The sequence below is a fragment of the Vicugna pacos genome, chromosome 16 (genome assembly GCF_048564905.1).
Source record: "Vicugna pacos chromosome 16, VicPac4, whole genome shotgun sequence".
In the NCBI taxonomy this organism is placed as follows: domain Eukaryota; kingdom Metazoa; phylum Chordata; class Mammalia; order Artiodactyla; family Camelidae; genus Vicugna; species Vicugna pacos.
Window position 1 is genome coordinate 17,251,557 of NC_133002.1, and position 13,329 is coordinate 17,264,885.

A 13,329-nucleotide genomic window follows, 5' to 3' on the forward strand; every position below is an offset into this window, starting at 1 on the left:
CGGGGCTGTAAGTCAAGCTCCACTTCGGTCCTTCCTACTTAAATGAAGTTTCCAGCGTTTCCTTCATGCCCATTAAGACAGGCATCCTGAACACGCCCCATGAGACCCGGTCAGAACAGCCCAGCTTGGAAACGCCGTACTGGGTAGTCTATTTTGGTAGAGCTGGCGTCAGTCTTTGGAAACTATCGATAATCAGATGCTAGAGAGGAAAAAAATTAACAAGATTTTTGTTCAAAGTCAAAAGGACTAAACAAAAACAATCAAGGTGGGTTTTCTTGGGCAGTGGGGAGAAGGAACAATGAGTTTGGCTTGGTTTGCTTGAAGAAACATTTGTTTCTCCTTCTTCAAATGTTAAAATCTACTCAACACCTTGCAGGCGGGTTACAGTGACTTCTTGTGCTACTTGACTCTTCTGCCAATAAAAGACGTACTTTTTAAATCAAGAAAGAATGCGTTAAAAAAAATAAAAAAAAAAGAAAGAATGCGTTTTCTTTCGTAACGTCTTGTTTCTCTTTAAAGTAAGGAGAGGGCATACTTAAAGCACAGGTGGGATCCGACTAGCTCTAAAGACCATGTTTTCAACGTTCTCCTCACATACTGCAGCTACAGTCTGGAGCGAATGGTACCAAGCGTAATTTGGTCCCACACACGGGCCTTGGGTCCTGCACAGTCGGAAGACACCGTCACAAAGCCCTCAGAGCAGATCTCCAGGCGCCCCTCCCCGCAGGGCAGGCAGCAGAGGTATCTGCGGTCTGGCCAAGGAGTGGCCCCCTCGGAGCTTCCCGCTGGTTTCGCTGGCAGGAAGCCCACCAGAAACTAGGCGAGTCTCTACCTGGCTTCTCTGAGCTCAGACCACCACCCGCTGGGTTGACTGACCTTCCTGACTCCATCTTTTTGTCTGTTTATCCTACCTCGTTGCTAAAAAGATGTGAAACGGCTGAGAGCAGCGGCTCCCAACCCCAGGCACACATTCCAATCCCTGGTGTCAAGAGACTCAGGAACTAGAAGCAGTGATGGCTGCACAGCACTGTGAATGGACTTAATGCCACTCAATTTTTACACTTTTAAATGGTTACCATGGTAAACTTTATATGTGTTTTACAATAAAAAAAATTAAAATAGCAAAACTCTCCTTGTTTTGCCTTAACAGAAGTGCTGGGGGAGGAGCAGCTGAGCGGTGGAGCGCGTGCTTAGCACGCACGAGGCCCTGGTTCAGTCACCAGTCACTCCTCTGAAAATAAATAAACCTAATTACCTCCCTCCCCCCACCGAAACAAAAAACTTAAAAAAAAAAAGTACTAACACAGTTCAACCCACACCAAGAATCTGCATAAAGACGATGGTTGTCCTAGCACTGAAAAAAAATCAGCTTCAAACCCAGGGCATATAAAAATCAGAATTAAGATCACTGGTGGTCGGTCGTCCCTTAAAAATAAGTCTCCAGAGAGTCCACAACGAAGTGAAGCCTGGGATTTGCTCTGAAATAATCCAAGGCAGCGGGAGCCTAGATCAGAACAGTCGAAGCTGCAGTGACCGCGGGGAGGAAGAGCATGAGAACGAGCGTGCGTGTTCCTGCACTGCACGCCAGACACAACACAGCGCTGTAAACTGACTACACTTCAATAAAAATACACATACACAAAAACTAAAGTAAAATAGACAAAGCAGTGGAAACAGAGCGACGGGGCTTCACTGAACTATTCTATTTTTCTAAGTCTGAAATCCTCCATAATGATGAGTTTTGCTTTGTTTTCAAGGACCTCTGACCTGCTGGATAATATTCCGTGTACATGAAAGACCTAGATGCCCCGAAGCCGTCGAGTCCCAGGGGCTCACCTGGAGCCCTCTGCCTGCGCCCCACAGCATGGGGTCTCGGGGGGCTGGCCCCTGCACAAAGGCTATGCAAAGGGCTCCCCGTAAACAAGAAGAACCCCATTTCAGACCACGAGCAGCGTGCACAGAGGCGTCTGGCCTAGTCCCTCACACTGCCACCCAGCACGCTGTCGGGGCCTCTGAAATGCCTGCCCAGACACAGCTGTCAGCAGGGCCCAGGCGACGCCTGCGAACAGGGGGGTCTTTCACTGAGGCGCCCCAGAGCCTCCCCGCTCCGCAGACCCAGCCCACCTCCTGGCCAGGGCCGAGCGGCAGGACGCGCCTCCCTCCTCCGAGATGCAGAGGGAGGCCGATGCGGCAACAGCCCCCTCACAGGCTTCTCCTCCTTCTCCCACCAGAACCAGGTCTGCAGGGGAGGCAAGGCCGGTATCTCCACCTCATTCCCCACTGCACTCCCAGGCACCAGGAAAGCACGTGGCACACAGCAGATGTTCAACCAAATGCTGGTGTGTGGTCCTGACTTGATGGGTACCGCTCCAAAGGTGCATTATAAAGACCTGCTTTTCACAAATGCCAATGCAAGACACAAGATGGAAGGCACCAGGATGTACCAGCGTTGGGTGCCAGAAAAGGAGGGGACAGGAGACAGGAGCTGTGGCACAAACACCACCACCTAAAATAGCATCAGAGATGCTCTGGAATGTAGAGCCTGGGGGGCGGGGGAGGGGTGTGTGCTGGGCAGAGAAGGCGGACACGGGTCTGGAAGCGGGGTGGGGGGTGTGCAGGGCAAGGGGGAGAGCTCGGAACCCACCACCTGGAACACGCACACTGCCGTGACAGGCTCTGTGTAAGGCCCTGGGCCCCCAGGGCAGGGCCCAGGCAACGCAGGGGATGGAGTGGGCACCCCAGGAGGGGTAGGAACGGTGCAGAACTGGAGCCTGCAACCCCATCCAGAGATGGCACAGACCCTGGCGCTGACCCAGGGTTGCCAGGCAACAGCGCAGGCCCCTGGCTGTCAAGTGTTCTCATTTGTCAATGAAGCTCCAAGTGTGGATCGCTATGTAAGATCTGACTGTCACTGGCATCTGGGGTAGACAGAATAATGGCCTCCCAAAGATGCCCACACCCTAATCCCAGTTACATGGCAAAGGGGAATTACTGTAGCAGATGCGATTAAGGTTTCTAATCAGCTGACCTTAAAATAGGGAGAGGATCCTGGATTACCAAGAGCACTCAAGAGTAATCACAGGGGCCGCAGAGCACAAGCGGGAGGCAGCACGGTCAGTGTCAGAGTGACGCGGGGTGCCGGGGGCAGGACTGGCTGCTGCCAGCTTTGAGCAGAGACGGGAGACGAGGCCACGAGTCAAGGAATGTGGGCACTTCTGAAGCCGGAAACAGCCAGGAAACAGATCTCCCCCAGAGCCTCCACGAGGAACCAGCCCTGACTGCACCAGGACCCCAGCCCACTAAGAGCCATGCTGGACTTCTAACCCGCAGAAGTGTGTTGTTTTAAGCCACTGTGGTAATTTGCCATAGCAGCCACAAGAAACTGATACAGCAACCAAGTTTAATTCTCAAAAAGAGGCAAAGTAGAACCTAAACAAAATCCATCTGTGGCTGGGTCAGGCCCACGGCCACTTCTGTCTAGTTCACACTGAGGAGGGTGGAGGGCTGGGCCACCTCCTGGGTACCCACCACAGAGCGAGGCACAGAGCAGCCTTCTGGCACTACCCCAAGTTAACGATGAGGTCCCTTACCTTGGCCATCTGGTCTTAAGGGACTTCAGAGATTTCTGGAAAACAGAGCTCCTTAGCCATGACAAGGCCCTTCCCCAGGGGACCTGCTAACCATGGCAGAAGCCTGCTGCCTAGACACCACCCTGGGACCCAGCACCACCTTCTCCGACAAAAGGAAGTGAGAGCTTTTCGGTCCCAAGGAAGCCCCCAGCACCTCCCTGTCGCCACCCACAGGGCCGCTCACATCCAGGCGGGCTCCCTTGCACCACAGCAATGGAACCACTTCGGTTCTGCTCAAACATCAGAGGAACTCTTCTCAAGTGAGCCCTTCTGAGCCCCCAGGTGCAGAGCAGAGCAGAGCTGCTAGTGCAGAAGACGAGGACGGGGCCCGGCCTGCTCACCCCTGAGAGACTGTGTGAAAGCCGCGGCCGGACTCCAGGTGCTCTGAGCTCCCCGCCCGCCCTGCCGGAGGCCCGCAGCCAGGCCTCCGCAACGCCCTGGCCCAGGCGAGCCTGACACCTCACCCTCAGGCTCGGCCCCGCGTGCGCCCTCGGCCTGGAGCCCCCTTGTCTCTCCCCAGGACCCCTTGTCTTTTGCAGCTCCCCACGCGCCCCATGCGCCATTTCCTCGCAGGCACTCGGGCTCGCTCTCAGGGGCTGGCGCTGCCTTGGAAGCCTCTCTCTCGGGGCGACACCACCTGTCCCATCAGGAGCCACCCTGCAGACCATATGCGACCCGAAGGCAGGAACTTACATCCTGCCATGCACGCGTTCCCAGCCTAGAGGGCATCATACCTGTGTGCGCTCAATAGGCAAGAAGTAATAAAGACTGAGCGCACTGGGCTATAAACTACGTTTCCTGGAAACACCATAAATCATGACACTGTGGTGTATGTTAAACGTGCCAGGTAAAACCTCACTTCCAATCTTTACCCAATAAAGTGAGTCTCCCTCAATCAGGAACTCCAAATTACTGCTATCTTTAATATAAGTACTTCAAAGAAATGCACTTTTACCTCCTCCAAGAAGCGTCCACTGCAGGCACTGCAATCAGGGTGCAGGAAGGAGCCTGCCCCCGGGCCGGACCGAGCGGCCAGTCTGTGCCCGCTCCACAAACAGCGCCACCCGGCGGGGGTCCCCCCCCGGGGGTCCCCCCCCCCCGCCGGCCTCACTGTGTTCACACTCTGCTAAGCACTCTCCCAAGGTGGCTCAAAGGCAGAAGCGCAGCAGCCAGGTGGTCTGCCCTGTCATGCATCTACCTTCCCGCCCTGCCTGTCCACAGCCACTCGGAACTCAGGGACCCGGCACCCCAACCTTAGGGCTGCGAAGGCTTCTGCTCTCTCTGGCTCCAGCTCTCCCCCTCCTCTGAATCCCCGACACCCCACAGGCCCCTGCGCACACGGTTCAGCTTCTCAGCCACACAGATCGTCAGACTCACCTGGATCGTTTTTAAAAAAGCCACCGGCTCACCCTCCACCGCCTGGGGTGGGGCCCATCACAGGCATTTTTAAAAAGCTTTCCAGGCCATGTGACATGTAGATGCAGCCAAGGATATGAGCTGTGGGCTCAAAGGGTGTCACCTCCGCCTCCCCCGAGGTGCCTGCCGCTCCCCAGACCGATCAGGACTCTGGCTCCTTCACTCTGACACGCACACTTGTGCCATCTCCGAGTCGTGACACACCTGGCCTCGTGCAGACTGCCAGCCAGGGCTCACCCACGGGAACTATGCCACTTTGCCGGCCCCTGCCAGAAGGCCCCCCAAACACTTGGGCTCCCTACAGCCAACACCTCCACATCCAAGGCCACTACGCTGTCAGAGCAGCAGCCACCTGGCCACCTCGGTCCTCCCCACTCTGAGAAGGCCCCCACCGGGCAAAGTCGCTTCCGGGGCCTGTGCCGCGCACCCAACACCTGCGCCTGCCCAGGCCCAGCCCGCACTGCCGCCCGCCTTCCCTCAGGGTGAGCAGCCTTCCCATCTGCCTTCTGCTCCGAGACTCGGTTCCCTGTCCTTCCAAGTCCAGTGTGAATCCCACCTTCTCTCTTTCTTCTAGACTTTTCTCCACTCTTGGTTTCCTGACAAAGAATCAAAATCACAGCTCGACACACCACCGGCTTCCATCCGACAAATGTTAACTGTCTTCTCAGTCAGACACAGCTCCTGTGGTGAGGGCCATGGCATCTCACGAGCACCCATCCCTCTGACCCGAGGCCAGAACGTGCTGCACGTTCTCTAGGCAGACACCGATCCAAGTATCTGCCCTGTTGTCACGGACTCGCCCTTGATTTGATGTCCACCTTTCAGCAACGACCCACTGCCTCTCATAAAGTGCCATAAAAACCATTTGTTTGATAATCTGTTTCCCAAATTTCTGAATCCAAAGCACACTCATTACGTATACCCCATGACAGCTCTGAGTGCCAAACAGGCGTCCAGGGAGGACGTACTGTCAAACAGAAGTGTGACTTTCCAGCCTGTCAGGTATCCTTTGTTCCCATGACTCTAGGGGGAGGAGGGCACAGAGAAGGGGCTGGCTGAACAGCAACTTGTAGCTCTCATGATTTATTCACCTCAGACTCTTAAAGAGTTTACAAAACAACAAATCTGAGTTCAAACCTCCAGGGCCTCCCGAGAGCTCAGGGCAGGTACTGACACATAGCTGTTCACCACCCCTCGGCTTGGGAGCTGAAGGCAATCTACAGACCTTGGGGAAGTGATCACACCCCAGCCTCCTCACACGTTCTGAGACCAGAAAAATGACCCATTTGCTAGGAGTTACAGATTAACTGCCTACTGAGGAAGGAGACACTTCATATTTTTATTTACATGTAACATTTTAGGACCATCAAGTTCTTCTGCATGAATCTGACCACATTTTGACAACAGCATTACCAGATGATCGTTTCGTCCTAAATTCCCATGTGTCATGTTTGTAGAACGAATGTGCAGGGCTTCAGGATTACAGAGTGAAAGGAAATGGCCCCTGCTCTCAAAGAGCAGTTTAGGCAATTATTTTAACACAGCTTTGCAAACACAAAATCCCTCACCAGCCCACACAGACTTCCTCCCACCAGCCCAGCTGGGCTTCCCTCAGGCCCCCGCTGTACACAACCAGGCATCTGGGTCTCAATTCACTTCTGCATCCCTGGACGGCAGGGGAGGTGTTGCCATGGAAACAGCTTCACAAGGCTCCAAAATCAGATGGGTGCGGGACTGAATTCGGGTCCTGTCAGCCACTAGGTGGGTGCATGTGAACAAGCCTGACCCCCGCGAGCCTCAGCTCTGCCCCCCGCCAAGGAAAGGCCTGCTCCCAGGGTTACTGTAAGGCTACAGGGAGGCAGCGGGAGCTCCTGGCATGGCTGCAGGGTGGGGTCCTGGAAACGGCGTGGTCTCGAATCTGACACAGGTGGCAGTAAACACCAGCTGGGGCACCTACTGGCCGCGCGGCCCGCAGCAGGCTGCTAAACCCTTCCGAGCCTCAGTTTTCACACACAAAGAGAAACGGTGAGAGGCCTTGGACGATCACGACAAAAAGTGAAGTTAAATGCTAGGCACAGCAGGAGTTGCACAGGGTCCAGCGCACAGGAGACAGTCAAAGCCCGTCAGGACTCACACACCCACACGTCTGGTCTTGATGGACACGCTGATAATTACTACTGGAGGAGAATAACTACCCCTGCAAACTCTAAACACCAAAGAACACTAAACACTCCAAACTGCTGGAGGGAGGGGTGACTTCCGTTACCACCAGCGGCCCCCTGGGAGTCTGCTCCGAGTCCCACACCCCACCCCCTGCCCTTTCCCAGCCGCGTTTCTAAAAAGCCCTGGCAGTGAACATCTTGCTCGATGTGTGGGAATGAAGAACCGGCTTTTCAAACAGGATCTCAGATTTACTGCCTCTTCGAAGAGCACTGACGTCTTATGTTCCCTTCATTAACGAAAGCATCCCGACTAACCCACACAGTGACCATGCCTGTGACCACAGTCTAAATTATAAGCACGTAAGATCAAAACGAAAACACTGCTTTGAGAAACCAAATTCCCTTTCCAAGTGTCACGCCGTCAACTTCTGAGCAGTATTCAGAAGTATTTTGGAGGCAGAGAGGAACTGCTGTCCTCGAGTTTCCCTGCGCAGCCAGCAGTGCCAGCACCTAACAGGCCTCCGCGTTCCGCCCTCTGGGCCGGGGCTCAGAATCCGGTCCAGCACCAGCAGCACCAGAGCGTCTGGCGCCGGGCTGAAATGCCCACCTCCAGGCCTCACCCCAGACCTCCTGCATCAGGAACTCGGGGGGCGGGGCCGGCAGCGCGTCTAACCGGCCCTCTGAGCGCCCCGCCCCGCGCCCCGCACCGGAGGCTGAGGAACACAGCCAGTCTATCTGCCAAGAGGCTGTTACTGGCCCTCTCGAGAGATGAGGAAGCCAGAGCTCAGTGACTCAAGCACCCAAAGCCATCCAGCCAGGAGGCCAAATTGTACCCACATCTGATTGCAAAGCTATTTGTCACAAGGCCTCTGTAGCCAAACTGTGTGAACCATTTGGTGCCTTCAGCCACTGAGCCACAAGACGTGAGGGTGGCGCTTGCTCACGGGGCGGAAGTGAGAGGAAGGGCGATGCTGTGCTCGGAAGTGAATACTATGGATGCTCTGAAACCCATGCCACGCATCGGCCCCGACAGTCGCCGTCCCTGGCCGAGCCTGCTTTTCTCTGCTCCATTTGTTAGCCGGCTGCCACGAATGGGACGGGGACGCGGAGAGCCCGCGTTTGCAGCCCTCTGTGCACACAATTCCTAGCACTGCTTTGAAGCCAAGGAGAATCAAGCTACTTGCTGTCTCTGGACCTGGACTCCTGTCTGGACCAGGACCGACGGGAAGGCACACAGCGGGCTCCCGCACCTGGCTGTGGGGGGCTGAGTCGCCAGAAGAGTCCCGTGCACGCGCAGGGAGTACGGCAACAACGCTGCAGGCCTGCGTCAAAACACCAAGCCCTAAATCTGTCCTCTGTCAGTTCAAGGGGCCCATTACACTCATTGCACACTTGACACTCAAACCTCAGTGCCTTCACAGACCCTGACGTCAGGAAAAAGACACTCAGCACTTGCAGTTCCCAACCTTCTAAATAAAGGTGATTTTCAGAGCACAGGTGTATCCTCTAACTTAATTTAAATGGGCACCCGCTGCACTGTGGGGCTTTCTACAGGAGCTGGTGGGGAAGGCGCAGTCCTGGTCCAGGAATCCCACAGACCTGGACCTGACTCCTGCCTGTGGCAGTTCCTCTAAGGTTACTTAACCACTCCGGGCCTCAGCTCCTCCACGTGGGGGTGGGTGGCAATCCCTGTGTTATACGGGGATGTGAAGACAAAATGAAGTTATGTCAAACAGCAACAACAACAAAAAGTCTGCTGAAACAGCTTTACATTTCAAGACATCAAGAACCCAGCTAACAGATGTGGTCCAGTAAGTCCAGGGACAGGTCAGCGGAACACACCCACTCTGCTCCACCAACACTGACTTCACTGTATTTCTTTTTCTGTTTCTATTTTTAGACACTTCCAACAAGCTAATTAAGACCAAAGAAAATTCCATTCACCAACTTATCAGAAAGCCTGTCAGTTTTCAAAAACTCAACAGATGGAGATAAACAGTCATTTCACAATGCATCTGACAAAATCCAAACGTGCTCCCTCCCACCTCAGTAATCTGAATCGGGTCATCCCACGGTACTCAGTCCACGGCCAACTCGCAGTCGTGCTTAAAGCAAGTCTCTCCACCCCCGCACTTGGTTTCTCAGATGAGGCACCAGGTACAGTAACATTTTGGGGCCCCACCGCCCTGCTTGTCCCAGCCCCGTCACGTACTGGCTGTATGGCCTTGAGCACATGACTTACACCCCTGGGCCTCAGTTTCCTCGCCTTACAAGGGGGATAACCTCCACGGGACTGACAGATGATGCCGGACCAACAGCAGTGGCTTTTGCAAGAGCAAGACAGAACAGTGGAGCCTGCAGGAAGGGATCAGTGAGAACTACTAATTCACACCAGAGACCTTCTCCGAGCACCCACCATGAGCCAGAGACAGAGCTGGTGCTGGAGCGGAAAAGACAGATCACTGGTCTCAGAGACATCACAGTGTCACAAGAGCCCCAGGTACACAGACAACGTGGCAGTGCTCCAACACACCGTCTGTGGTGGTGAGGCTCGGGAGCAGAGGTGGAGGGGCCCAGGACACCGGAGGAGCTGGCTGGCTAAGGCCAGACGGGGCTTGAGCTGCAAGCCCAGCAGACAGAACAGGGAAGGAGAACTCGGTAACTTCTCACGTCCTCCCCAACCCCAACCCCAACCCCACAAATCCCAGCCCCGAGCTTTCTCCAAGGCTAAGGGTCGCCAGTACTCACGCCATAAAATGACAACAACCCCGGTCATCTACACCCCACCAATCCTACAGGAAGGTTCTGGGGGGCAGTGAGAGCGGCTGCCAGAGAGCTTTGAAAACCTGCATGCACTCCCCAAGGGTATCATAATGACAATCCTGTGCATGAAGACCTCTTGGCACTTGAGGTCACAAAGAACCGAATCTGCCACTCCATCTGGTGATATCTAAATAATGATGATAATCATAACAATAATGATAATAGTAATAATAAAATGCCCACTCTTTCAGGTTCAGGAAAAGCCAAGCCATTAAAATAAGTCCCAAGTCCCAAATACTGTCCAGCTCCCTTTGCACAGCTGTCATCAGAACCCCAACTCCTGGGAAACCCACGTCTCACTATGAAAGACGGTTACGTTAAGAGTCAACGTTGTTTCCAGAGAGGACTTCTACATAGGACGGGTCCTTTTTGAAGACTTCACACCATACTAGGCTTCATCGCTTGGAAGTTTTACATTTCTTCACACCTCACACATGTGCCAGGCGTAACATACCTTGCTGGGAGAACGTTCTCCCCAGAGCCCCCCACCTGCCAAGCGCAGGGTTCAGGGAAGCAAAAAGCCTGCGTACACCGAGAGATCAGCTCTTCCCGCAGCTCAACCCGAACTTGCTCATGGTCGAGGGGTATGAGGGACGCAGTCCTGGGTCATGCCTTACGGTGACCTACACTTCACCAAACTCTTCACTAGCCAGCATCCCATTCAAGGCTTACGAAAGAAAACTCCAGTGAGACCAGTAAGGACCACCAACACACTACTAAAACTACAGGAACAAATAAGCTTCAAAGCTGTAAAAATAAAAACACAGCTAAACGAAAGATGAGAAGACTTTGGCGGCCTCCCCGACACAAGCACCTGGCCCCGGCACAGCCACTGGAACGAGAACCACTCGGGAACAAAACCTTTTCAGTCCCTTCTGATGTTCATTTAAATACAGCTGAAAACTTAGTTATCAGTACAAACTCAATCACTGCTCTGCAGGATTCCCCATGTGACTCTGCCAACACCTGTCTCCATATCCAGAGCTACAAGACACAAAAGTTTTCTGCCAAATTTTCAGTGTCTTATGTAATTGGAGGAGGGGCGCGGAGAATTAAAAATTAAAATTCGCCCTTATCAATGATCTTAAAATCCTTTTCCAGTCTTCTTCCACAAGGCATTTCCTGGAGGTGGAAAGGAAGAACTCATACTTCTTTTCCTGTCCATTTTCTTGTGTGAGTGTTAAAAAGGAAAGAGGAAGAGGGCAATCCTGAACATCTCTCTTAAAAAAAATTCTAAAACATCCCGGAGAGAGCCCTGGAGACCGAGCTTCTAACCGCATGCTGCGTGACCTTGGGCAAATGGCCGCATCTCTTTCTGGGCCTCAGTTTCCCCGACCTGAATCTTCACGGTGGTTAAGCCCCATCCTCTTTTCCAACACAAACCCGGATGCGTCCCCAGGGCAGCACAGCAGGCAGGGGCCCCGGACGGAGGCCCCGGGGGGAGGAATGGGTTTCCACAGGCCCCAGCCTGGATTTCTGGAGAGAGCAAGCTCCCCCTCAACACCCCGCAAAGCCGCCGGGCCAGCTCCGGCTCGCAAACAAAAACCTGTTGGCACGGACTCCTCTAGGAAGGGCCGGCCTCTCCCAAGGCGCTGGGTTCCTGGGGAGACGCCCCACGCGGAGAGAGAGGAAGGGTCTCCTGGAAGAGGCGGCCCCACGCACCCATTCACCCACCCGACCAGCCCAGCAGGACCGCGGGGCGGGGTCTCTGCCATCCCACGCGGAACAAAAGGCAGCTGGAGCCTGGCTCTGCCGCCCCCGTCCCCGCTGTGCTGGGGGGCGGCGGCGGGGAGGAAGAGCCTGGTCCCTGGGGAGGGAAGGGGGCCGCCGCAGCCCCGGAGAGGGGGACACCCGCCCCGGGCTCCCGGAGGGCAGGGGCGCCCGGCCCGGGGAGGGAGCAAAGTGCCGGGGGAGGAGGGGCGGGGTCGTCGCAGGCTGAAAGGTAGACGGGCGGGGCCTGGAGGGGCTCCCGGACCTGGGATGGAGCAGGGGCGCCTCGGCTCTGGGGATATGAAAGGAAATGGGGGGTCCTTGCAACGGAATGACGGGTCCAGACGGGGAGGGGGCCGCGCTCGCCCGTGGGGCGGGGCCTGCTGGGAAAGAAGGGGCCCCGCCCGAGGTGGAGACCGGCCGGGCAGCGGGGGTGCATGCGCCGGGGGCGGCTGGGGGGAGCCGCACTCTGGGGGCGTCCGCCCCGGGAGGGGGAGGGTCCGCACCCTGGGCCCGCTCCGGTCCCCGAGTCCCGCGGGCCCCGGCTCACCTCCGCTCCTCCGGGCCGACCCGGGTGCGCGGCCGCGGCCGCCCGTAGCGCTGGGGAGACGGGAGCGACCAGAGCCCGCGGAGCCGCCGCCGCCTCCAGCTCGGTTTGACACCCACACACCAGCCAACATGGCGGCCGGGAGGGGGCGCGCCGGCTGCGTGCGCGCGCCCGCCGGCCCCACCCCCGCTCTGCCCCAGGCCCCGCCTCCGAACCCAGCCGAGACCCCGCCCTACACCCTCAGGCCCCGCCCAGCGCCGACCCCGCCCCCGGTCCTGCCGAGGCCCCGCCCCACGCACTCAGGCTCCGCCCCGCCGCCCAGCCCCCACCCCGCGTCCACCGGCCCCGCCCCTCCGTCCAGCCCAGGCCGCGCCTAGGCCCCGCCCTCTCCTCTGGCCCCGCCCCACGCGCCCGAGGCTCCTCCCCTCCGCCCCGCCCAGGCCTCGGCCCCGCTGTCCTGGACCCCACGCCCTACCCGCTTCCCCGCAGGAACTCATGACCGCACGCAGACTACCCAGGCCTCCCACCGCTCCTCACAGCCTACGACCCCCCAGATCCCACACACGCGTCCCAGCGACCCCCAACCACCACACAAACCCTGGCAAATTCATACTGGAAACCACGCACAGATCCCCCACTCCCCGGCACATCCCACAGCTCCACCCCCCACACACACAGACACACAGAGCCCCCAGCCTCAGCTAAAACGTGCTTGCAGCCTGCGCTCGTAAACATCACCAGGTGGAGGCCGCGGAGCGGAGGGTCGGAGGGTCGGGGGCTGCTGGGACGCTGGGTGCTGGGGTCCGTGTGTTCACTTGGCGAAAATTCACCCATGGATGCTTCGGATGTGTGCGCTCAAAAATTATTCTGAGAAGGGTGCACAAGCTTCGCAAGACTGCTGAGAAGGGCTGTGGTGCTGAAAAGGGGCTCTCGGCTTACCGCCCTCGCCTGAGGGGTTTATAGACCCCCTGACGCAGGCTGGCCCTGTCACAGGCCCACACTCTCCACAGGCACCCTGCGGAAGGAGGGAAGACCCTGCCCA

At 56.5% G+C, this 13,329-nt stretch overlaps 1 protein-coding gene across 2 annotated transcripts in view; it reads right to left on the reverse strand.

Annotated features, from left to right (window-relative positions):
- Nucleotides 1-12,448, reverse strand: part of EPN2 (epsin 2) — a 55,823-nt gene extending 43,375 nt beyond the window's left edge. The window contains exon 1 of one of the 2 annotated variants that reach the window (XM_072938508.1): nucleotides 12,291-12,448. The gene's annotated coding sequence lies outside the window, so the exon portion shown is untranslated. The remainder of the gene's footprint in view (nucleotides 1-12,290) is intronic. The other variant, XM_072938507.1, reaches the window with a different exon arrangement.
- Between the last annotated feature and the right edge of the window lie 881 nt (nucleotides 12,449-13,329).